This window comes from Oreochromis aureus, linkage group 14 (assembly GCF_013358895.1).
Source record: "Oreochromis aureus strain Israel breed Guangdong linkage group 14, ZZ_aureus, whole genome shotgun sequence".
Lineage (NCBI taxonomy): Eukaryota > Metazoa > Chordata > Actinopteri > Cichliformes > Cichlidae > Oreochromis > Oreochromis aureus.
In genome coordinates, this window is record NC_052955.1 from 4967117 (window position 1) to 4983493 (window position 16377).

Genomic DNA, 16377 nt, shown 5'->3' on the forward strand with positions numbered 1-16377 from the left:
TGACGGTCCAGTGGATCAAATATGACGCGATGCTTGAGGAAGATTTCTGGACACCTTTGGTGGTGGACAGTGGAAGAGCACATTTCCTGAAGGAGACAAACATTTCAACTCTTCATGTGTCCAACATAAAAATGAGCACATTGTACATCTGTCTGGTGATGAACCAACAGCAGTGTGTGAGCAGTACTTCTTTACATGTGACCACAAGAACACAGATGTCGATCAACTATTACTTAGAGGGAGAGACAGCTGTGCTGCAGTGTCCCTTCAGTCATGACCAGACCCCAATTTGGAGTAAGTCGAGTAAGTCTTTCCCAAAATTAGATAAAAACTACTCGCTGGTGCTTCCATCAGTGATGTTAAATGATTCAGGTTTTTACACATGTAAAGGTCAAAGAATAAAACAAGAGTACTGGCTTATAGTGTGCCCCAAATTTGGTCCATCATCAGTAGAGGTCTTCTCAGAAGGAGATGAAGTCAATTTAACATGTTCAGCAAAAAGTGGGCGGTTCACAAAGTGGTTCATGAAGACGAACCAGACAGAAGGAGAAATTGGGCACTTTGATTGGTTTCTTAAACAAAAAGCCAGGATAACGCTTTCTGATGACAGCCTGGTAATCTCTAATGTCTCACTGGAAGATGCAGGAGAGTATTGGTGTGCAGGTTTAGAGTCAACTTATAGGTGTCTGTCAGGAGAAAAAACAGTTCTGATCCACAGAGAGCCCTTTGGGGTTTACTCGACCTTCTACAGAGTCAGGTGGATACTGCTCAGCGGTCTGCAGGTGATGCTTTGTGCTGTTGTGGTCTGTGTGATACAGAAAACCAGGAGAGGAGAGCGGCTTTCAGCTCAGACACACACTTAATATGCTTATCAGCATTTATAATAATAATTAAAATACATATAAGTAACAGCATGAAAACAAAACAAACAAAAATATTATTGTAGATATGAATATGTACTCTGACCTGATTGGACGGCCCGGGCTCTTATGTGATTATGATTTTATCTTGTCGCTTATATGTTGATTATCTTTGCTGATATTGTATTTCAACTATAATGATTTTGTGATTTTGTGTGTTTTATGTGATTTTTTCTATCCATATATCATTCACGTATCTATTTTTGTTTTATGCAATTTCATTCTTAGCCATATATCATTCATGTATCTCTCAGAGTATAATTTTGAATATTCTTCTGTTTCTATCAGTGATCAGTTCGATCTATAATAAATGTTAGAAACCAGTTGTAAATGTATTCGTTCTTCACTCTGATGTGAATCATTATCATCTCTCTTGGAAAATGTATTTTGTTATTGTGTTTAAGAGCAGATTCATTACAACACCATGTTTATCTGCACTATATTGTTTTCATTGTTGTAAATCATTTATATTTGCATTTCAAATTTGTCACGGAACACGGAGTGTTCAGGTAAGAGGACCCCAAAACAGACTCAATCACACCGCCGCTCAGAACTATATACAAATGTTTATTAAACTGAGGAATCTTTTAACAACGCTTTAAGGAAACGAAAAGCCAAGGCTCGTGCCACGGGAAAACTAGGTGCGCGGAGCCCAGGAGCACCGCAATCGGGACCGAGGGGAAACTGCAACGGAAAGGGGGAGACACAGTTAACAGCACGCAGGTTATCAAGAGATGAACAGCTAAGCTTTAAGAGTTGCCGGGGCTTACAGGTGGAGCAGGTCCGTGGAGCTTGGGGGGGGAGGAGCTCGTGGAGGGAATCCTTGGGAGGGAGACAGGAGGACAGGCAGGCCACGGATCTCCACGCTGAATGCAGGTCACGCTAGGAAGGCTTGTACGGACTGGCGGGGAGAAGCCGTCAGAGCTGGCTGAAGTAGCCCTCCGGTGATTGCCTCAGATGAGACGCAGGTGGTTTGGAGGCGGCCCAGCCCGAGGGTGTGGCCACCGTAGCCTCCCCTGGCTCCCTGGATGCCGAGCCACGGCCGTGACAGCACCCCCCCCTCAAGGGTCGCCACCAGGCGGCCGCCCGGACCGCAGCCTGCGAAGGGAAGAGCGGAAGTCAGTGATGAGAGAGGCGTCAAGAATAAACGACCGCGGGACCCACAGACGGTCCTCAGGGCCATACCCCACCCAGTCCACCAGGTACTGCCACCCCCGCCCGCGCCGACGCGCCGCCACGAGCCGACTGACCGCATAAGCAGGGCGACCACCAACGAGGCGGGCGGGAGGCGGGGGCTCGGACGGAGGGCACAGAGGACTATGCCGAACAGGCTTGACTTGGGAGACGTGGAACGTGGGGTGTATGCGCCAGGAGTCAGGGAGCTTCAGACGAACAGCAGCCGGATTGACGACAGCCTCAATCTCATACGGGCCGATGAAGCGCGGAGCCAACTTGCGGGACGCCACCCGCAGCGGGATATGTTTAGCAGCCAGCCACACCTTTTGGCCAGGGTGATATGCAGGGGCGGGGGTCCGGCGGCGGTTCGCATAGCGCGCCGATCGCTGCTTGGACTGCAGGAGAGCTTGGCGGGCCCTGCGCCAGATCCGTTGACAGCGCTGGACATGATGTAGTGCAGAGGGGACAGCGAGGTCAAGCTCATTCTCGGGAAAAAGCGGGGGCTGGTATCCGAGGGAGGCTTCAAACGGTGACAGTCCCGTAGCGGAGGAGGTAAGGGAGTTGTGGGCGTATTCAGCCCAGGAGAGATAGGAGGCCCAAGTGGAGGGATTACGTGAGGCGACACAGCGCAGCGCAGCTTCCAGCTCCTGGTTAAGCCGCTCGGTTTGGCCATTCGACTGTGGGTGGAAGCCGGAGCTCAAGCTAACCTTGGCTCCTAAGAGTGAACAAAAGTCTTTCCAGACGCGCGAGGTGAATTGCGGACCCCGATCAGAAACAATATCGGAGGGGATGCCGTGGAGCCGGAAGACGTGATCCACTAGGGCTTGAGCAGTCTCAGCGGCAGTGGGTAACTTTGCCAGAGGAACGAAGTGTGCAGCTTTGGAGAACCTATCTGTGACCGTAAGAATTACACTCTTCCCTGAGGAGCTGGGGAGGCCGGTTACGAAATCCAAAGAAATGTGGGACCAGGGACGGTGTGGCGTAGGGAGGGTGTGGAGCAGGCCCGCTGGGTGCTTGGTGGACAGTTTATTACGGGCACAGGTGGAGCAGGCCGACACATAGTCTTTTACATCTTTTATTAAAGATTTCCACCAGAACTGTCGTTTTAGCAGGTTAATGGTCCTATTTACGCCAGGGTGGCAAGAAAAACATGCGGTGTGAGCCCAGTGAATGACGGCTCCACGGGCGGCAGCGGGAACAAAACGCCGTCCAGGAGGCCCGGTACCTGGGTCGGGATCCCCCAAGAGAGCCTGACGGATGGTTTCTTCTATGTCCCAGGTGAGGGCCCCTACCACACAGGCAGTGGGCAGGACAGTTGCTGGCGGTGATGATTCCGCATCCAGGGAGTATTGGCGGGAGAGAGCGTCGGGTTTGATGTTGCGGGAGCCTGGGCGGTAAGAGAGAGTAAAGTTAAACCGGGAAAAGAATAAAGACCAGCGAGCCTGGCGAGAGTTTAACCTTTTGGCTGTTCTGAGATAGATTAAGTTCTTATGGTCAGTTAAAATGAGAAACGGTTGCTCAGCTCCCTCCAGCCAGTGGCGCCACTCTTCTAAGGCTAGTTTGATAGCCAATAATTCCTTATCTCCCACATCATAGTTTTTCTCAGAAGGGGTGAGTCGGCGCGAAAAGAAAGCGCACGGCTGGAGCTTCCCTTGAGAGTCTGATCGCTGAGACAGTACAGCCCCCACTCCCGCGTCAGATGCATCCACCTCCACAATGAATTGCTTACTGGTATCGGGATGTATTAAAATTGGGGCTGATGTGAATAGTTGTTTCAGTTTGGTGAACGCGGTGTGAGCCTCTGAGTGCCAGGTGAACGGTACCTTAGGGGAGGTGAGATGAGTGAGAGGCGCGGCCACCTGACTGTAGTTCCGGATGAAACGCCTGTAAAAATTGGCGAAGCCGAGGAAGCGCTGAAGCTTCTTGCGGGACTCCGGAATGGGCCACTCCAGAACTGCTTTGACCTTCACCGGGTCCGTCTTCACCTGCCCTCCTGCCAATATATAACCCAGAAAAGAAACAGATGAAACGTCGAACTCACACTTTTCTGCCTTGACAAATAGTCTATTCTCCAGCAAACGCTGTAACACACTTCTCACGTGAACCTGGTGTTCCTCGGGGGTCCTGGAAAAAATAAGGATGTCATCTAAGTACACGAAAACAAAGAGATTCAGAAAATCCCGAAGCACATCATTTACAAGGGTTTGGAAGACCGCAGGTGCGTTTGTTAGGCCGAAAGGCATTACCAAATACTCGAAATGTCCCAACGGGGTGTTAAAAGCAGTCTTCCATTCGTCCCCTTCGCGTATACGAACCAGATGGTATGCGTTTCGTAGATCTAACTTGGTGAATACGGTGGCTTCCTGGAGGGATCCAAAAACAGAATTAATTAAAGGCAAAGGATATTTGTTTTTCACAGTAATGTCATTCAGGCCCCGATAATCGATACACGGCCGCAGTGACCCGTCCTTCTTCCCCACAAAGAAAAAACCCGCAGCGACTGGGGATGAGGAGGGTCGGATAATACCAGCTGTGAGGGATTCCTGGATGTAGCGCTCCATAGACTCTCTCTCCGGGCGGGACAGGTTGTATAGCCTACTGGAAGGCAGCGGAGCCCCAGGTAACAGATCTATAGCACAGTCGTACGGACGATGAGGTGGTAGTGAGCAGGCCTTATCTTTATGAAACACTTCCTGCAGATCATGATACACGGCTGGGACTGAGGAGAGATCAGGTGGCGGTACAACCGGTGAGGCTGGTCTAGCGCATGTAGAGGGAACAGCTGACCTCAGGCAATTCGCCAGACAGAACAAACTCCAATTGGAGATTCTCTTCCCGGCCCAATCGATCTGGGGATTATGCGTTTGCAACCAAGGGTAACCCAGGATGAGGGGCATGTCAGGGGACGGAAAAATAAAAAACTTCGTCTGCTCATTGTGATTGCCGGAGGTGACTAATCTCACTGGTGCCGTTTGATGAGTGATATATGCGATGATCTGGTTGTTGAGAGCGGAGGCTGGAATGGGAGGTTCTAGTGGTGAGAGTGGCAAGTCCAATTTCTCCGCCAGTTGAATATCCATTAAATTCTGCTCCGCCCCGGAGTCAATTAATGCACAGCAGGAAAAGGTTGTCTTGTGGGTCACTATAGAAACATTCAGCAACAGTCGGGGTCTTGTGGAACTTAAGGTACTGCCCACCCGTAGCCCCGGACTTACCGGTGGGCTGATCCGTTTGGGCGCACTGGACAGGCGGCGATGCGATGCCCCGGTCTCCCACAGTACAGGCAGTCCCCAGCCCGAAAGCGGCGCTCCCGTTCCTCCGGAGGGAGCCGAGAGCGGCCGATCTGCATTGGCTCAGGCGGCGGAGGAGAGGGGGAGCGGGGAGGAATAGCGGCGGGCAGAGGCGGGGGCAACAGCGGCGCCGCGCGCGCCTCGGGACGCGACACCGATCGAAAAGTTCTAGACCGGCGTTCCGCTTCCCTCTCCCGCAGACGATTATCGATTCTGCGGGAGAGGGTAAGCAGCTCCTCGAAAGATCCTGTTTCCTCATGAAAAGCAAGCTGGTCCCTCATCTGATCGTTTAGAGAGCGCAGGAAAATGCTGCGGAGAGCCGAGTCGGGCCAGTCCACAGCAGCAGCTGCGGTGCGGAATTCGACCACATACTCCGCAACGCTGTGCCTACCCTGCCGGAGGGCCAGTAGTTTTTGCGCGGCACTATCCTCGGAAACCGGGGGTGAAAAAGTCACCTTGAACTCGGCGAGGAAATCGTCATAGCGACAGCGATCAATCGGGTGAAAGGATAAATACGATTCAGCCCATGCCAACGCTCTCCCCCTTAGCAGCCCCACGAAGTGGGAGATTTTGGCAGCGTCATTGGGGAAGGACCGTGGCGTGCGGCTGAAGAACAGAGCGCACTGAAAGAGGAACCCCCCGCACAGGTCCAATTCGCCATGGAAGGGTTCTGGTGGCGGGGATGAGAGACCGCGGTACGCCGAATCGGGGGAATGGGGACGCAGCCCATCCTGAGCTTCGCTGAGCTCTTGGCACTGATCTTGGAGCGACTGTAGGAGCTGGTCATGCCGGCCCAGCATAGCGCCTTGCCTACTTATAGCGGAGCGGATTGGGTCTGCGGGGTCCATTGGTGGCCAGTCCGTACTGTCACGGAACACGGAGTGTTCAGGTAAGAGGACCCCAAAACAGACTCAATCACACCGCCGCTCAGAACTATATACAAATGTTTATTAAACTGAGGAATCTTTTAACAACGCTTTAAGGAAACGAAAAGCCAAGGCTCGTGCCACGGGAAAACTAGGTGCGCGGAGCCCAGGAGCACCGCAATCGGGACCGAGGGGAAACTGCAACGGAAAGGGGGAGACACAGTTAACAGCACGCAGGTTATCAAGAGATGAACAGCTAAGCTTTAAGAGTTGCCGGGGCTTACAGGTGGAGCAGGTCCGTGGAGCTTGGGGGGGGAGGAGCTCGTGGAGGGAATCCTTGGGAGGGAGACAGGAGGACAGGCAGGCCACGGATCTCCACGCTGAATGCAGGTCACGCTAGGAAGGCTTGTACGGACTGGCGGGGAGAAGCCGTCAGAGCTGGCTGAAGTAGCCCTCCGGTGATTGCCTCAGATGAGACGCAGGTGGTTTGGAGGCGGCCCAGCCCGAGGGTGTGGCCACCGTAGCCTCCCCTGGCTCCCTGGATGCCGAGCCACGGCCGTGACAAAATTGTTGTGATGCAGCAGGCTGGAAACATGATTGTCTGATACAGCAAACACTTCATAATATGGACTTTACTGCTTTGATTGTGTTTTTATATTCTCCATTTTTGTCAGGAATCATTTCTGAAATAAAAATATCAAAATCTAATTTAACAGGCTGAATGTTGTGAATTGAGGTTGTGCCGCCTCATGTTACAGAGAGGCAGGAGAGCCATAATTGACTTCATGGTCAGCCAACATCAGGTAACTGAAGTGCACACGTGTGCGTTTCAACAGTTTATTTTTCTTAGTTATGTTCCTAACTGAGCGACGTAACTCGGAGAAATAGCTACCTGGCGGCCATAAACAGAGTCTTTCCAATTCTCTGAATACTGAGGAAAGGAGCTTCAATGCTTCCTTTGTTGCCTCCTTTAGCACAGGAAACACTGGAGCATCCTTTATGAAAGGAGATGAGAAAATGCTGTTCCATAATTCACTGCAGCGGGCCTCCATTCAGGAAAATGATTAACACAATAAACAAAGTGGCACAGATCATGGAAATGTTCATTCTAACTGTATTTTCCTATTCATGCCAAAACCTGCTGTCATATTTGGAGTTTTAACAGTTTTAAGCTCACTGTTGAACTCTGAACATCACACTGCTGGAATAAAAACTACTTCTTGTTGAGTTGTTGCTTTACATGAAGAACACACATTTATATAAAGTCAGGTGTGTTTAAGGCTCAATATAATCAGTTTGCAGTAATAATGCCCTTTGCTGAATTCCAAACTTTAGGATTCATTTTTACTTCAGTCCAGTTCAGCTGCTGGATGGAAGGAATTTTACTGCAGTCACATAAACCGTAAGAAGGGAGGAGGAAAGGAGTCGAACTGAATCACAGCAGGTAAATCTAAGAAAAGAAGATGTATTTAATGTTATATGCTTTGTGACAGACTTATTAAGCATGACCTAACTATCAGGTATTTACATCCAGCTGCAGTCAGTTTATTTCAGTTCACTTAAGGGCGAATCAAACAGGCAAATATTAGTTCTTGAAACAGTATATTATCAAAACATATAGGTTTTTGTTTGTTTTGTTTCTTGTTATCATAACAGTGACATCATTGGTAACTGCCCCTTTCTAGCCTACACTGCTGAGGCTAGTGGTCTCTCCCATAGTCAGCTAGCTAGTAGATATGGTACTACTACGGTTCAAAATGAAATAAAAAGGCATGACAGGAAAACTGAAAATCATCATTTGCTGTTTAAGTCCAGCAGCTGTCGCGTGTTTAGCCTCATGTTACAGAGAGGCAGGAGAGCCATGTTTGTCTTCATGTTCAGCCAACATCAGGGAGATGAAAGCAGGAGGGAACTGAAGTGCACACATGTGCGTTTCAACAGTTTATTTTTCTTAGTTACGTTCCTACCTCAGTGACCTGGAGAAATAGCTACCTTGCTGCCATAAACAGAGCCGTGAGAAGAAAGAAAGAAAGAATATTCCTTATGGTTGGGGTGAAGGGAGCGCCATGCATCGCAAAGCCCAAAGTCGCTCATGTACTGTTTAATTATGCCAATTGTGCTGAGTTCCTGCTGTGTTGAGCCTATCCAATTCTTCATTTAGTCCAAGGTTGAGGTCGCCTCCAAAAATCTAGGTGTTCAGAGAGTGCACTGAAAAAACTGAGAAAGAATGAGGGGTCATCAATATTTGGGCCATATATACTTATAATACATAGCTTTTTGTTAAGTATAGATAATTTAATGATTAGGAATCTGCCCTCTGGATCTATAACCGTGTTGAGTACTGTGAAGTTAATTTTTTTATTTATTGAAATTGCTACCCAAGCGCAGCTGCAGGTGACCAAAACGAAAGCAGATCAGCCACCTGCAACAGGGAGAAAGAGGAAAAGAGACAGGGATGATGAGCTGCTAGACCTCATCAGAGAGGACAAGAGGCAGCAAAGAGAGGCTGAGGAGAGGAGAGTGCAGGAGAGCAAGGAAAGGGAAATTTTATACACTTCATCTGTGTAACGAAGCTTTTTTGTGGCCTCACAAATAACCCTCTTTCAGCTTTCTGACATTTTGACAGCCCATCTATGCACACAAAAAAGTTACAGGATCAAATGACTAATAGAAAATAAATAGCAATAGAAAATGTTTTTCTATAAGTTTCAAAGAGATTTAGTTTACATATTTTATATAATACAGTAAATGTGCACAAGTGACCGGCACAGCAATCATTCGGTCACTGAAATTATCCATGAAACTAGCTAGGTCATTCCTAAAATGTGTGTAGATTAAATAAAATTATTTTACCTGGATACGATTGTCCCTCATGAGCCTAAGGTACAATACATGCCGGCGACAATGATAAAGTTTTTCTAACTCCTCAAAAATTAAAAATGTACCACAAAATGGAGCAACATTTCTGGGTCCATTTTAAAGTTTTTGCACTGTGGCGTTAGTGACCGGAAAAATGACCGGAAGGGTGGACTTGAACGAAGGCTAGAAGACTGTCCAATTTCACAGCCGCTCCTTTCAGCCTGTCCGGCCTTCGAAGGACCCGCCCTACATGGACCAGGTAGGGCGGGTCCTTCGAACCATGCTACCCCTGAATTTGGACACAGGAAGTGTGTGAGTTTTCATTCATTCATTGTCAGGTCGTCTGTTTCGCTCGACGCCATGTTTCCAAGTTTCCGTGTTCTAGTTAGCCACGCATCCACGCAGGTTCCATGATCAGGGTTTTTTCATGTTTAATTTTAGTTCATCCAGTTTAGGCTTATTGTTTAGTTTTGCCTAGGTTTGCCTTTACCATTTGTTTTGTACTTCTCCATCAGCCATAATAAACAGCTCGCTTTCTGTTAAAAGTAAGATCTGTTCCACATTTCTGTTTGTCAGCTTTTGGGTCCACTGTCCTCACTCCACACAGTCTGGATCCATTGACTCTGACATGTTCTCAAGTCAGAGTCACCCCAACCGGTCGCAGCAGATGGCCGCCCCTCCCTGAGCCTGGTTCTGCCGGAGGTTTCTTCCTGTTAAAAGGGAGTTTTTCCTTCCCACTGTCGCCAAAGTGCTTGCTCATAGGGGTCATATGATTGTTGGGTTTTCTCTGTATTTATTATTGTGCTATCTACTGTACAATATAAAGCGCCTTGAGGCGACTTTTGTTGTGATTTGGCGCTATACAAATAAAATTGAATTGAATTGAATTGAATTGTACCAGGGTAGCCGACCTCCAGCGGTGTCGTGGGGCCTCCATTTGGGGCCTCCCTTCTTCTCCTGCTAGGATGCACACACCGATGACACTGAAAGTGAAATAACACAAGTAGAAATGAATAAATAAACAGATTCACATGAACAAGTGGAGCCTACAGAGATCTTATACAGCTGTTCTTGGAAAAGCATCTGTTTGGAACCACAGTGCATTCACATCACAATTCTGATTGTAACAGCTGCCACACAGGACAGAATTTAAAAAAATAGGAAGGTGAAAAAACTTTTCTGTTGTTGAGACGTTCAGTGCGATGACATGCAAGCTAATCCAGAGGTTAGCAGCTCACAATCACAATGGATTTATGACCTCAAAGTCTGACTGGATGTAAATAAAAGAACCAGGCGGCCCCCACCAGTACAGGGCATGCTGTACCACACAAACAAAGACACAAGCATGCAGAATTATCCCTGCTTTACCTGATTATTGTTATTATTATTATTAGTATTATTATTATTATTGTTGTTGTTATTATTATTATTATTATTATTATTATTATTATTAATATCAAGAGAAAAAATTTTATTTTTCTTTTTGGTCACATCCAAAAAGTGGTGATTTTTCCTGATGAAAGCTGTCCGTGCCACACTTCATCACTGTTTCAACACTCATCAGAGTGGGACCGTGGTATTGTGAGGAGGTGCTGAAGGGAGGAAAAAGGTGGTTACTTGTCTCTCTCTCTCTCTCCTCTCTTTCCTCGTCTCTCAGTCTTTGTGCTGTCACCCAAAAGGTAAATGTAACAGTGAAACAAATTTCCAGTAAGTCAGACTTTCTGTCTCTACTTTAATTCACTCGCCATAAACGTCCCAATAAGTTGATTCTGTTTATCTGGACGTAGCGTTTTCATTAAAGTGACTTCTTCTGTCTCAGCTGACTGCAGGTTTCCCCAAACTCTAAATCAGGGGTAGGCAACCTTTCTGATGGCGAGTGCCATTTAAAATTTCCTCAGAAGTCAATGTGCCATATGATTGCATTAGCAATAAATTTAATAATGCTCTATATTAACAGTTACACACTATATAGAACCACTTTATAGAATTATATTTGTTCGCAGATGTTGGCAGCTATCAGCGAATAGTTATCAGCTATTTTGAAACAAAAACAAAAAAAAGTTCCATAACAAGAACTCCATTACAGCAAATACAGAAAATACAAATGCTATTTATGGTCTCCTCACAACAATGATAAGAAAAATAAACTGGGCCAATATGGCATGTTTGTTAATGCAGAGACACACATGTTAAAGTGATCTCTGGTCTCCCACTCAGAGACACAGGTCTACGAGTGTCCAGCATTCAGACGGCTACCCGAGGACACTCATGTGATAGAAAATCTGCTCACACAGATATGTAGAGCCAAATACTGTCAATAAGGCCTCTGCAATGTTCTGAAGACAGTTAAACTTGTCAGGTAGTGATGTCCAGCAGGTGAAAATGCAAGCTCCATGAACACGCACAGCTGTGGATTCCAGCTACTTCAATGTTATATGTATGATTTCTATACATTTTATGTCAGATAAAAACTTTGGTTGTAAGCTTCAGATAATTATTTTTTAAAAGCGAGACATTTTAAATGAGAATAAGAAAGAAAAGTATTTCCTTGTGCCCCCTTTCCTGTTAATGCCCTACCTGGCCCCTGGCAACATTTTGCTAGACCCGCCCTGCACAGTTACCAGCTGTCAGCTACGTAGAAAAGGATCCTGGTGTTATTTGTCTCTTAGAAACAGCTCATAACTTCCCTTCAACTCATCCATGTCACCTAAAAGGTAAACCTGTTTCTCCATCACCTGTTCAGCTCTGATGATTCAGTAAGGACATCTCCTGGTTTCATCTTCATGTTTCCCTCTCACCACATATACAAACCATCATGACCAGCAGCTGTGGCTCCAGCAAACATCAGCTGATACTAGAAATTAATATTAAATAAATTCTAACAACAGCTGATCAAGCTTAAACGTGGTTTAGCGCGACATCCACTGGTTTCCTCTTTCTGGCGCAAATAAACAAACACGAGAGAAAAGCCGATCAGCTGATCATTGATCGTTTCATGATTGAAGTAGCAACAGGAGAGGGAGGGGAGAGAATGAGAGAAGAAGAGGCAGCTGACAGTGTAACGACAGAATAAATCCAGCGTTGTGTCTTTTTTTCATTTTAGCTAAAGTACGGGACAAACTGTGTTCCTTTTCAGCTTAATACGAAACGCGTAATATTTTCTCTGAATGAGGGACGATTCCGTCCTTTTACAGGCAACTCTACTAACTAACCTTATGAATAAAATACAGTTCACTATGGTATCACTAACATCATAGCACCCACCCAGCTGTATAGAAACTCCGTCATGCTAGCTAGCACGCAGTACGAGTTATTGTAACTGACTGTAAAAGTCAGCATAACGAAAAATAAACTCACCTAAACTTGGTTTATATCTGACCCAGATAGACTGCAGGTCATAACTTCTTACCTGAAGTTCAGTTCACCTGACACTCGGCCGCCTCGGGTCTCTCCTCCTCCTGCCTCCCTTTTCGCTCATCCACCTGCTGGCCTCCACCACTTGCTAATTTTACTGAATCTGAGGAAGCGCCGCCATAGCCACCACCAAACAACTGAGTTATTTTTACACACCGACCAGCATCTGGACAAACCACCACCTTTCATTGTTTATACCGTTACAAAGGGAAAAAAAAGTCACCGGGCCACCGAGCAAATGCCCGATGGCCAGTCCAGCATTGGTCGTGCCATCAGTTAACCCTTCTTTGGCACGCGTGCCGAGGGTTGCCGACCCCTGCTCTAAACAGTACATTTGCATAATGACTGAAACTAGCACCACTGGTGAACAACAGGCTGTGAGGTCAGTTTCTTGCAAGCATGTTACATTTTAACCTGCTAGTGTTTGAAGTAAAGTGTGTTTTAAATCTACACCTCTGATTTGTGCCATGAAATTACCTCTTCATCTTCTTTCAGCTGCACAAACTCAAGTCTCACATATCAGCAGTGTTGGGACTAACGCGTTATTAAGTAACGCGTTACAGTAACTACGTTATTATTGTGGTAACGAGCACGGTAACTAGTTATTATACCAAAATCAGGAACGCGTTACTCGTTACTGGGATTTAGATAGGCTCGTTATTCGTTACTTCGTGTGGTGGATATCGCAGAGCTTCCACAGATTCAGTAACATTAGCAAGTGGTGGAGGCCAGCAGGTGGATGAGAGAAAGTGGAGGCAAGAGGAGAGACCCGAAGCGGCCGCTGGTCCGAGTGTCAGGTGAACTGAACTTCAGGTAAGAAGTTATGACCTGCAGTCTATCTGGGTCAGATATAAACCAAGTTTAGGTGGAGTTTATTTTCGTTATGCTGACTTTTTTCATTGCGCGTGCTAGCTAGCATGACGGAGTTTCTATACAGCTGTGTGGTGCTATGTTACTGATGTTGAACTTTATTTTGTTCATAAGATTAATTATTAGAGTTGCCAACCGTGCCCTAAAAAACAGAATCGTCTCGTATACAGAGAAAACATTATGCGTTTCGTATTGAGCTGAAAAGTAACACAGTTTGTCCCGGACTTCAGCTACAATGAAAAAGACACAAAGCTGGAGTTATTCTGTTGTTATGCTGCAGCTGCCCCTTCTCCTCTCATTCTCTCCCCCTCCCTCTCCTGTTTCTACTTCAATCACGAAACTGATCAATGATCAGCTGATCGGCTTTTCTCTCTTGTTTATTTATCGCCCACTTTGCGCCAGAAAGAGGAAACCAGCGGATGTCGCGTTAAACAGCAGCACGTTTAAGCTTGATCAGCTGTTGTTAGAATTTATTTAATGTTAATTTCTAGTATCAGCTGATGTTTGCTGGAGCCACAGCTGTAAAGCTGCTGGTCATGATGTCGGTTTGGTTATCTGGTGAGAGGAAAACATGAAGATGAAACCAGGAGATGTCCTTACTGAATCATCAGAGCTGAACAGGTGATGGAGAAACAGGTTTACCTTTTAGGTGACATGGATGAGTTGAAGTTATGAACTGTTTCTGAGAGACAAATAACACCAGGATCCTTTGTAGCTGACAGCTGGTAACTGTGCAGGGGCGGATCTAGCAAAGTGATGCCAGGGGGCCAGGTAGGGCATTAACAGGGAGAGGGGGGCACAAGGAAATACTTTTCATTCTTATTCTCATTTAAAATGTCTCGCTTTTAAAAAATAATTATCTGAGTCTTACAACAAACGATTGATAGATTGATACATATATACCATCAGAACAGTATACATCACTGTCACAACAGTGTTTGTTTTCATTCAAAGGCTTTATGATTTTTCCTATAATGGCGGGCCGGTCTCTAGTCAAAATGCCCGGGACGATTTTTTTGTCCCAGTCCAGCCCTGGATGCAGCTCATCTGCAGTCTGGTGTTACCTACAGCTTCCTATTCAGAAGGCAGAATTTCCGAGTTCTGAGTACAATCAAAAGCACCACGACTGCAGTTTTTGTGTTGGATGTAAAAAGCAGGCTAGAATCATGGCGGCGGTCAACGACGGTCCAGGCGTGGGATTTCTCTCGTGGAAGTATGCACATTATTTTTTCCTTTCTATTGGTAGGTGGCACAGTGCACGTGTGGCAAGTAAGCAAGCTAGAAAACTGGCAGTCTGGCTGGGTATCCAGTTACGGAAGCAACACATTAACAAGAGAAGTCTGAGTAAAACCAAAGTTACTTTCCCTAGTAACTAGTTACTTTGAAAGTAATGAGTAACTTGAAGTAACTGAGTTACTTTTGATGGAAGTAACTAGTAATGTAACTAAGTTACTAATTTAAAGTAACTTACCCAACACTGCATATCAGTGACAAACCACACTTGTGCTGTTGGAGCATCCACAGCCTCTGTGTGAGTGCACTGCATCATCATGACATGAAGAATACTGGACACTTAAACCTGCTTTCAGTCTAACTTTAACTTTGTATCTCTAGTAGACAAGTTGTCAAAATTTACCACTCAGAACATGGAGTCAGAAAATAATACTAAAACGTATTATTATTACTACGATTACCTTTGACTAAAACTCTTGTTTGCAAGCAGCATGTTGAGCTTGATAAAGACGTGCTGCTTACTTGTGTAAAAACAGTGAAATTTGTACCAACGTGGAGCTAAAACCACTGAAACCAGAGTGTTAGCAGACACACAGATAATGAAGACATGCTGCTCGGAAATGTAGATACAGATAAAAATGGAGTGTGTGTGTGTGTGTGTGTGTGTGTGTGTCTGTGTGTGTGTGTGTGTGTCCACTGAGACAAGATTACAAAAACTGAATAACTGCCTCAGTACTTATGGACTTTATAGTCCATTGTTCAAGTTACGTGAAACAAGTTAAAATTAGTTACTTATAGTTATTACTGATTACTTCTCCGAAAAACGAATTTTGCTACATTACTAATTACTTATTTTCAAAAGTAATTAGTTACTTATTTCTTAGTTACTTTTTAAAAACATGATACACAACCTGAATACTTAATAAAGCAATAGAACGTTCAGCCCAATTCTATTTTTTCTGCATAATCCATCATATAAAAGCGAATCAAATGAAAAAGTCTCTTTTTAAAAATTGTTTTATTAGTTTTAATCTTTTAATTTTGTGCACATTGCATTAAGCAAAAATTTAATTACATGCAACAGTCTTTGACTTGAAGAAATTAATTTACATTTAAATTTAAACATTACATTTAAACCTTTTTTCTGCATATTCCAATATATAAAATAAAATAATTATTTGTGTTTACACTCACTCTTTCAAATAGATGCACGTAAAACAGAGCAAAAAATAAATAAAATCAAAGATTTAGCAGCAGTATGTCCTGTCGCTCTTAGATCTATTTTCACCTGTTTAGCAGGAGTGGGGCCGATGGAGGTTTGCCCGGTGCCTAAGCAGTCATGTCAGTGGGGGGATCCAGGGGTTTCTCTGTGGATTTCACATTTCGGTGGCAGCTTGCGAGGTGCTTGCGCAGATTTGAAGTTTAATTTTTTGCTGTGGAAAGAAGTTTTCTTCTTGCAGAGTGCACAGCGGACACTAATGTTTTTGTCACTTTTTATGGAATAAAACTGGAAGTAATGTCAGCACTTCCACGCTTTTAACACTACATGATCGTACTCTCTCCCGCACTCCATATTATCCATTGTTGATCTGCACATGTCTGTTGCTGCCACAGGCGTCGCACGCGTGTACGTCATTGTTATGAGACACTCTCACAAACAAAATCATGGTTTGGTAATGCAGTAACGCAGCGTGCTTACGGGAAAGTAACAGTAATCTAATTACTTTTTTGTAATCCCTCACATTACTC